The sequence below is a fragment of the Rhipicephalus sanguineus genome, chromosome 8 (genome assembly GCF_013339695.2).
Source record: "Rhipicephalus sanguineus isolate Rsan-2018 chromosome 8, BIME_Rsan_1.4, whole genome shotgun sequence".
Classification (NCBI taxonomy): Eukaryota; Metazoa; Arthropoda; class Arachnida; order Ixodida; family Ixodidae; genus Rhipicephalus; species Rhipicephalus sanguineus.
In genome coordinates this window covers 80003110-80012462 of record NC_051183.1, presented here as the reverse complement: position 1 = coordinate 80012462, position 9353 = coordinate 80003110, and the positions used below count along the sequence as shown (strand labels likewise).

At 46.0% G+C, this 9353-nt stretch overlaps 1 non-coding gene across 1 annotated transcript; it reads right to left on the bottom strand.

Annotated features, from left to right (window-relative positions):
• Positions 1-1452: 1452 nt before the first annotated feature.
• Positions 1453-9038, bottom strand: LOC119402162 (uncharacterized). The gene is made up of 3 exons (XR_007417163.1): positions 8965-9038; positions 3025-3308; positions 1453-1734 (listed from the first exon to the last, which is right to left on the bottom strand). It is a non-coding gene; the product is annotated as an uncharacterized LOC119402162 (transcript).
• Positions 9039-9353: the final 315 nt, after the last annotated feature.

Genomic DNA, 9353 nt, shown 5'->3' with positions numbered 1-9353 from the left:
AGTGCTGCAATATGCTCACTGAGAGTGAGGTTTCGAGTAGAGGAGCACTCGAACATACGAGGCAAGGAGGAAGGCAGAAAGCTTAGAACTTGAGTGCATTTGAGTGTCCATTCAATCTGGACAAAATCTTTGAGACAATCGTCACACGCAGCATGGCTAGAGAAGGCCAGAGGAAGCGGACCGCAGGCGTGCGGACCAGCCATACCTTCGCGACGCAGCGCTCATGGTTATAACCACGTCGACAGCTCACAGTCTTAAAATAAATATAATTACAGCAGTTTCGTAATACCTATACTCTCCCTTTTGCATTATGCATGCTGTCGCACAACTAAGCTGATGCTTGGTTTCACTCAACCGACGCATTAATTAGTTAAATCCCTACTGAAGCGCTACCTATAGGATTCCAATAAATCCATATGTTCCCTTGCGGAATCGATGTATATTCCACATATTTTTCCATATATTTGCCATATATTTCTGTGAGAATCCTACGTAAACATATAGAATTATTGTACTGGCATACGAAACGCTCCGGATCTCGGATGTCACCGTAAAGAATACGCGTATCGTTCAATACTCAATCATAGTAAGGAATTCCACGCTTGAGCTCGAGCATGAAAAGAAAGGCCAAGCTCATTCACACGGTCAGTGTCCTTGCAGTCACTTCAACGCTGCACCCAATGCCCTTCCTGCAGTGTCTGGAGATCGCCGTGGTCCGAGAATAGTTGCTTTCTCACCCGAGAATTTAAAAGCGACACAACGATGACACGTTTTCTTTTTGACGATGATAAAAAATGTTCTCGACACAGTAAAGCGATTGCAGGACTGTCAGTTGTTCTAAACATGGCACGCAGGTTTCGCCAATGCTGGCGGTGAAACAGGCAAGTTAACAGCACACTGGAGATATTCTCATCTGGTTCCATCGCTACTACCAAATTATGATGATGATAGTGATGATAATGATAAGGACTGCGCTCTGCTTCATTTAGGAAGTGGATGGTGGAAGCATGAGCCAGGTGAAAGATGCAACGATACTTCCATGTCTCAAGTAACACATAGAAACTAAATTTTAGAAGCAGATTATTTTGCATGAACGATATATTTTATTCCTACGTTGCCGAAAGCTTGTAGCAGTAGCATTCAGCGGTGCAGTGCTCCATACTGTTTAATGCAATGTTTAAACAAAACTGCTTAATGTTCATCTCTAATGCCAACCTCTGACGAAAACCGGAATTTGGAATGACAGTTCCTCGTGTACAGGATAAACCTCTCGGCTGCGTCGCCGAAACCATGTAGCCGTGACGTTTCGTGGAATAGTGTTTAATGTTGTCTGAGTAATGTTTGAAGATAATGGTTCAATATTCATCTTTAATGTCCATCAGGAGTGCATGCTACGCACCGTCACAAAAATATTTCAAAGAACGAACACTTGTTCAACAGTTTATTGGTCTTGAAATTTTGGCGATCAACACATCCATAAAATATAATACAAAACAACTAGGAACCGTTGGAATCACCGACAGCTAGGCGAAAGAAAGCTGTTGTTGGTTTGGGCATGCTTCTTTCCCGTTTTATGTCGGTGTTTCGTAAAGCCTTGAGCTTCCTTCAGAGGCATATAAATATTCACTGTTGCATCTGCTTGTTATGCAGCCCCATAATTCTGCTGTTTCCGTAGATGACATCGCATGCTTGATTTGTCCCAAGGAAAACCTTCGAGAGTCCACGGTTCCACTTCTGCAATGTATGCGCATCAAATGTTATAAAGATGACACCTGAACAACACATTCATGGTCGTCATACCTTTTGTTGCTCGTAGCTGTCAAATTGACATGTTCAAGCGGCCTGTAGAAACGGTTCTGATAGGCTGTATGTTCAATCGACAAAATGCACATGGTGCCCGTATAACTTTATTTTTCCTCACCATTGGTTCGAAACAGCCTGCCGCAATTCAGTCTGCCTTTTCAGCTGCGTTGCTTGAAAGGGCAGCCATTATTTGTGCAAAAGGTATTCATGTGCCGTTAAAGAAAGATTATTAATGAATTAATTCATAGTTATGAAGATCGGGTCATATATGTAGCATTTCCACAGTTACCGAGATGCCGAGAAGTATCCCTTTAAATATGGACATTCAGTCTATAGAGTAAGTTTCAGGATGCAATCAAACAGCCTTTCATTACGAAGTGCTTGGAACCTCCAGAATATGTTATTATATAAGGTCACTTCATTGTAAATATTGATCACCGCAATGCTCACAATACAGATGAGACGTAAGAAACCGCTTGTTATACAGGTTAGCTCGTTGAGTGGTTGTAGAGGCGTTTAACTGCACATGCTTTGGCAAGTTATACCGTGCGACATACGTTCAAGTAACTTTTGCCCCGCCTATCGTACAACAACATTCTTGAAGAAACAATAATCGGAGCATCAGTGAACTTCGGCTGACGCTCTGAAATTAGCTTCTGGGGGCTAGAATGGCAGAAAGCTGAGCTAGCTGGGAGCGATTCCTGGTAAAAGGGGGTATACAGGCGTGCAAACACGCACTCAGTAGAGATGTCGGGACAACACAAACGCCGAAGTCAGGACGACACAAACGGCGTTTGTGTTGTACTGACTTCTCTCCTGTGTCCATGCTTCCACGCCTACCGTCTGGAGGCTACACGACATCTTCATTTCAGCAGTAAAACGACAAACACATGAAAGACCATAGGACAGGCGACCACAGGACCACAGCGCCTGTCATGTGGTTTTTCATGTGTTTGTCCTTTAAGGGCTAAAATGAAGACGTCGTCACATATACACCAACTAGCCCGGAAAAAAGTCGTTATTAAGTCTGGAGGCTAGTGTATTCCATATACGCCCCTTGATGTCCCGCCTTCCTTCGGTTTACAATGATACGTACAAATCTTTTCTTGTTTTATGTATTCGCATCTGGGCCAGCGAAAAAGAAAAAGGAAATCGGCAACCAGTGAAGGTGATGCATGTCAAATCATACATGGACACTTTACAAAGCAAACGACATCGTACCTCTCAACTCTGTGCGGCATATAGTACTTTGTCTGCGTCGTATGTACAGGTTTTTGCGGCTCCGTGATTTAGCCATAGTGGCCGTGGCCGTATCCACCCCCGTATCCGCCTCCTCCGCCTCCACCACCTCCTCCACCTCCGTATCCGCCTCCGTAGCCGTGATGCGTGCGCTGGTCGTCGAAGTAGTTAGTGTGCCCGTGGCTGAACGTGTATCCGTGACCTCCGTAGTGGTGGCCCGCTTGGCACACAGCCACGAAAGCCAACGCCACGATCAACGTTGCAAGCTGGGAGAAGAACGGAAGAGACGACGTTGACATGTATAAGTCAGGACTGAGAGATCTGAAGCGAAACTGAAGAATTGCGAGCCATTCCAATCCGTGAAGGTGGGCGACATACGAAACTGTTTAGCACATGACACAGAAGTGACACAGCATTTTGAACCATAGCTGGTCACACACCCTGCAACTAATTCCGATATGTCTGCCGAGAAAGTGCCTTTTGAATTAAGTCTATGCTCCTTTAAAGTTTTCCATTTGAGCAACATGGTATCTTGCGCGCCACATTCTGCGTTTCGCGGCATGCGTCGTCCTTTCTGCTTTGCTGCATGCGCTTGGCGTTTTGTGCACGATCTCAACTAATGTTTGCCGCCCGTACTATTCACTTCTTCCTTCTTAGTGGACCGGAGTGGTAGGGACCGATGGCGTTGGTGAGTGATAAGTTGGCATAACGGCAAAGAGAAACGCTGAAATGATTCTGACCATAAAGAAACTACGCGACAGAACGTAGCCTATTGGACAACCGCAGCCCACGTCAAAGAGTACCAGTATTCGCCCAAACTGTACAATCCAAAATGAATAAATGCTCTATTGTATAGTTGGTCATCATTAACGTTTGTGTGAGATTTGTGTGTATTTTAGTCGCTTCGTTTTTCAATTTTAGCTCGGAAAATGACTTATGTTGATGCGGGCTCATACAGTGCCTCTCAAACGCCAGCTTACTTTTCGTGCAACGCTTCACATTAACACATTCAGGCGCGAATGACTCTCGGTAAGTGCATCAAATTTATACAGAATTGTTCAAAAGCATCTGGTACTTTATTGCAGCAATGAGAAGTTGTTAATACGCTGATATGTGCTTTTTCAGCAATTAATACTACTTGGAGCGTAATTAAAGATCTATTTATTCTGAAGCCGATCATTTTCTGTTTTTTGCATAAAAAGAATCAAATTTCAGGCTCGGAATAGATGTGCGATTTGTCACCGGTTATGTTCATTTCGAGCAAACAAAAATTAAACTCTTGAAGTGGCTCCCGGTAAACAGTATATCGAACGCAGACTAACAACGCAGTTTAAGTTTACATAATATGCCTTACCAACTAGCCCCCCACCACACGCTCCTCGAAATTATTGTAAATTCACCGATTTTTTCTCTTGGACTGCAAAGCCCCCCCCCCTCTCCCAATTTGCCGTCCGGCCCCCCGCTGTGTCGGCTTCATGCAACTTGACCCTCCACCTCAAAAGGTTGCCGACCCCTGCTATAGATCATCTCATTTCTTTTCTAAACACTCTGAACAACTGTAAAATCTTTCGCAGCGAAATCTACGGACAGCTTACCGTTGTACTATAGTAGAGTACCTGGTACCCTAAGTTGTTTCCACTCTTTAAACACTGCGAACACCTGTAACGTGTACTGCAGTCACCAATCTGGAGACCTTACCGTTCTCCCATAACAGAGCCTCCCGTGCCCTACATCGTCTCTCCTTGTTCCAAACCACATAAAGTTTCTATTCAATCAACTTTTGTCGAGCCATTTGTTTCATTGTAGAAGGAACATCAGCTTACATTCCTCCCATGTAGAAAACGTATGTAATAATAATCGTCGGGGTTTTACATCACAAAACCATGACATGATTATGAGAGACGCCGCAATGAAGAACTCCGGAAATTTTGACCATCTGGCGTTATCTAACGTGCACCTAAGTCTAAGCACACGGGCCTCAAGAATTTTGCCTCCATCGCAATGCGGCCCCCACGGCCGGGTGGTCAAATGCGACCTTCAGGTCAGCGGTCGACCACCGTAACCACTAGACCATTACGGCGGGTAAAGTGCATATGTAGTACTCCGAATCGTTCTTTTTTTGTGCTAAACACACACAAACACACACACTACTACGTCACTTCAATGTGCAAGCTAGGGCATTCGAGAAAGACGCTTATAAAAGCATCTGCATGCCAATCTAACGTAGTAATGTACATAGTTCTCCTAATCGTGATTTTTTTAATAGACACACTACTTGTTCGTTTACCACTTTTCAACAGCTGAGTGCACAGCGTTCTAAATCGTTCTCGTTTTTCCGAAACACACCAGTTGTTTTCATGGGCCAGACAATGATGCATTGGTCGCGTACCGTTCAGTAAGACTCTGAATTACAGCATCGCGATTGCAATAATTGGACCACGCACAGGCTAGCGGTTACCAGGTTTGCGGTTACCAGGCTAGCGGTTACCAGGTTACCAGCTGAAGAGCTGCCAGGTTTGAAGGCTTCTGCCACTAATACTGTAATATTGGTAGAAAATCAGTTCTGTGGAATCACGCATGGTGGAGGAAGGTTCGTGGAAGGGAAAACAGATATAATTCACCTGCTTTAACACAATGTCACACCAGTCTGGACAAGTTTCTAAGAGAGAAACCTCCTAGATGACGAGAAACTCGCCCTGGTTCCGTGTACAAAAAAATCACCATCTCCGTTAAAGGGGACCATGAGGCGGTGCGAAGCAGCGTTTCGGCATGTCGAGCCCGCGTTTCAGAGGGGAATAGGAGAGGAGAGGGGAGGGGAAGTTGAGAGCGAGAAAGTGGGAGAGAGGGAAGGGGAGAGGGGGAGAAAGTGAGAGAGGGGGACGTGGGAAGTGGGAGAGGGTGAAAGTGGGAGAGGATGTGTGTGGAGAGGGTTCGCGCATGCGCAGTAGGGGTGGCCACGCCGCACACCACCAAAGGATTGAACTCCGCCATAAGGTGCTTCGCATCTAAAAAATACAGGACCAAAGCCCTTCTGGCGTAGCCACTCCACCGTCTTAGCTAACCAGGGGGCCACCAGATCCCAGAAAGCCGTCGAAATTAACGGACAACGCGAAGCGCGCGGACTAAATATGGCAAATCAGTTCTTTCTACGGAATCCCGCAAGGTGGAGAAAGGTTCACCAAAGGAAAAAATTGCCTACTTGTCTGGCTTCGAGCTACAAACGCGTAGACGACAATGCCTCCGGTTAAGTATCGGGAGAATAGCCACTACATGCCAATTTCACGCACTGTTGTTACGGTGTGTACCCTGCAGCCCCTCGTTGGTGGCTCGTTACTATAGACGGCGTATAGCACCCATGACTCTACGAAAAGAGCGTAATTATCTGCAAAAGGGAGTTAACATTTATCTTTAAATACAGTTATATACGTGTCAAGTCACCAAAAAGAGCAACAAGTTTTCTGACATATCCCAAATCATTCCCCCATTTTTTTTAGATTGCATCAGGTTGGCTTGCAACAATAAAAACGGTTGAACATAGTTCTGCAGTTCAGCTACCCGCATAAACTCTAGCAGCGAACGGTGTTGTAGACCACACAAAAGCTTTAGCAGGCCTGGTGACCCGGAGGCGGGAAAGCCCTACATATAAAACTGTCAGTCGTCAACATTAAGAAATATTAAAAGATTGCGATCACAAGGACCTAATGAATGAACGAGACGCACGCTTGCCAAATAACGCGTTCAAATTGTGAAGTATGAGATAATGGGTGCGTCATAATCATAATAATTGTTGGGGTTCTACGTCCCAAAGCCACGATATGATTACGAGGCACGCCGCAGAGGAGGGTTCTGGAAATTTCGACCACCCTGCATACTTACATTTAGTTGCATGTTAAAGATTAACGTGCAACTAAATCTAAGTACGCAGGGCCAGGTTTGGCTACTTTGCGCCAATTTGGCTACTTTTCTAGGCCGGTGGCGGCAGAAAAATCGTCTTGGCTACTTGGCTCCTTTTTGGCTACTTTCTTGTCCCCTCGATTTGAGCAAAGTGATCAATTTCTGGTGACGTCGCAGCCGCTGGTGTTCGAGTATATGGCGCCAAAACATGGCAGTCGTGCTTCCAAATATGAAAACTTAATTTTTCACTTTGATTACGGAGATAATGAACTTCATTGAAAAGGATGGCGCAGTGGCCTAAGCAGGTGTAAGGGTCAATGGTCGATCATAACATAAATATAAACAACTACACGTTTATATCCCGGCAGTCAAGCAGGCTTCGCGCACACACAAAAAAGTGTTTTTGGATGCCTGGTTGGGACTGGCAGACAACTGTTGCACGGGGGCTCATTTCGCAGATCACCCAATGCTGAAAGCGGCTTTAACCCATTTTTATCGCCGCAACTTCTAGTTATTTCAAGGAAAGACATGCAAAGCGCGTGGAGAGAGAGAGAGTCACTTTTTCAACAGCGCGAATAATACGTCATCATGCCTGAAATGATTTCTAAAGTCCACAATGTGCGCTAGAATCTCAGGAATTATGATCTTAAATTGTTCACGCAGCACATATTTGCATTTTTGCCGAAAGGATTTTGCTTTTAGTCATTGAAATAAAACAATTGCAGTGGTTTAGCTCGGCTATGCCAGGATATACGTAGCATTAGCAAAGGTTCATTTGATTATTCTTAGTTTTCCAGATTGTCTAGGATTAGCTTGATTGTCATGCTTAGTGCTGCTCCAATGACACACACACCGTATACGTATTATGTGGCACATGCACATTTATTTTTGCTCAACGTCAGGTTGCTTCTCTATTGTCACAAAGACGGCTCGGTGGTCAGTGAAGTAACACGCTGCCGCTTCTATGGCCCCAACACAGTAACCGCTAATTGCCAGGCAACTACTTCGGGATCCGATGAGATAAGCTTCTCGGCTCTTCTGCGCCGTCGAGCAGCATTTGCGCTCTCAGTCTCCATGGCGTTACCCACCTGCAAACGCCAGTCAGAGGCACTATCAAGCGGCCCCGGCGCAGTGTCAGACGGCGACTGCACAGCGTAGGCGAATAGCTGCGCGCGCGCTGGCGCCACTGTGTCTACGACGTCACTCCTCCCGAATGCGGCGCAGACCAGCAGCGGCGAGCCGCGCGCGGCGGTGTCGGAGAGCGCGTGAGATGCCAGCTCCGGTGACCCAGCTGTGTGACATCACTGATCCTCGCGCATGCGCAGCACGGCTCATGACGTTCCACGCGATATCGGCTCCGGCTAGGCAAGTGTAGCTAACGCTACAAAATGTGGAAGTGGTTTTCACACATGCGTGCATACTTCTGGCTACTTTTACTGCCCTTGGCTCAAGTTAGCTACATTTTGGCAAGTTTTTCCAATTTTCTGGCTATTTTTTCTTGTCTTTTGGATCTGGCAACCCTCTATCATTTCGCGTCCATCGAAATGCGACTACCGCGGCAGGGAGCGAACCCGCTACTTTAGCGTCAGCAGCCGAGCACCGTAACCGCTGTATACCACCATGGCGCTTGAGTTGTCAACATCAAGAAATGTCATAAGATTGTTATACATGGACCTAATCAATTAACAAGACACACAGGTGCCAGGTAACGCCTTCAAAATGATGCAGTATGCGATATTGGGCGTGTCAAATAAGTCGCTTGTAACGTGTAGTAAGCGCACGACTCCATCGTTAACATGGCACTAACGCAACCACGGTAACCTGAGAGCGAATTCACCTTCATTAGTTTTTGCTATTGGCTGTCCGACTGGTCTAATGTTACGTGCAGCATAATGATTGGCTTAAGCGTGCTCTTAAAAACATTTTTAGCGGAAGACGTTTTCTTGTTAATATAGGCCCTGATCATTATGTAGCCGCATTACTAGCAACTTCATCAGTAAGTGCTTTCGCTGCCCTAATGGAACTTACCAGCGTCTTCATCGCGTAAGCCTTTTCTCCAAACAGTCTCAGTTCAGCGTAGATAATGTATCCAGTGAAGACCCGACAGAAAAGCTACTGCCATCGCGAACCGTGCCGCTTCGTGCCTTTTATATTGGAAGACACGTAGTGTACACCGGGTCACGTGATAGCCTGGCGCCGCTTCCCCATTCGATAGAACAAGCGCGCACACAGAGAGAGGCTTAAGAAAAAACAGAACACTTGAAGGAACAACGAAGAGAAAAAACACAGCAGCAACAACCGCAACAACCACAGCAACGCGACAGCTAGCCGCTCGAGAAGATTGGTAGTCTAAATCGAGACGCTTCGCGAAGTGGCTTTCGCGATCCGGCGCAGCGCGCGCGGTAGAGTTTAATAGC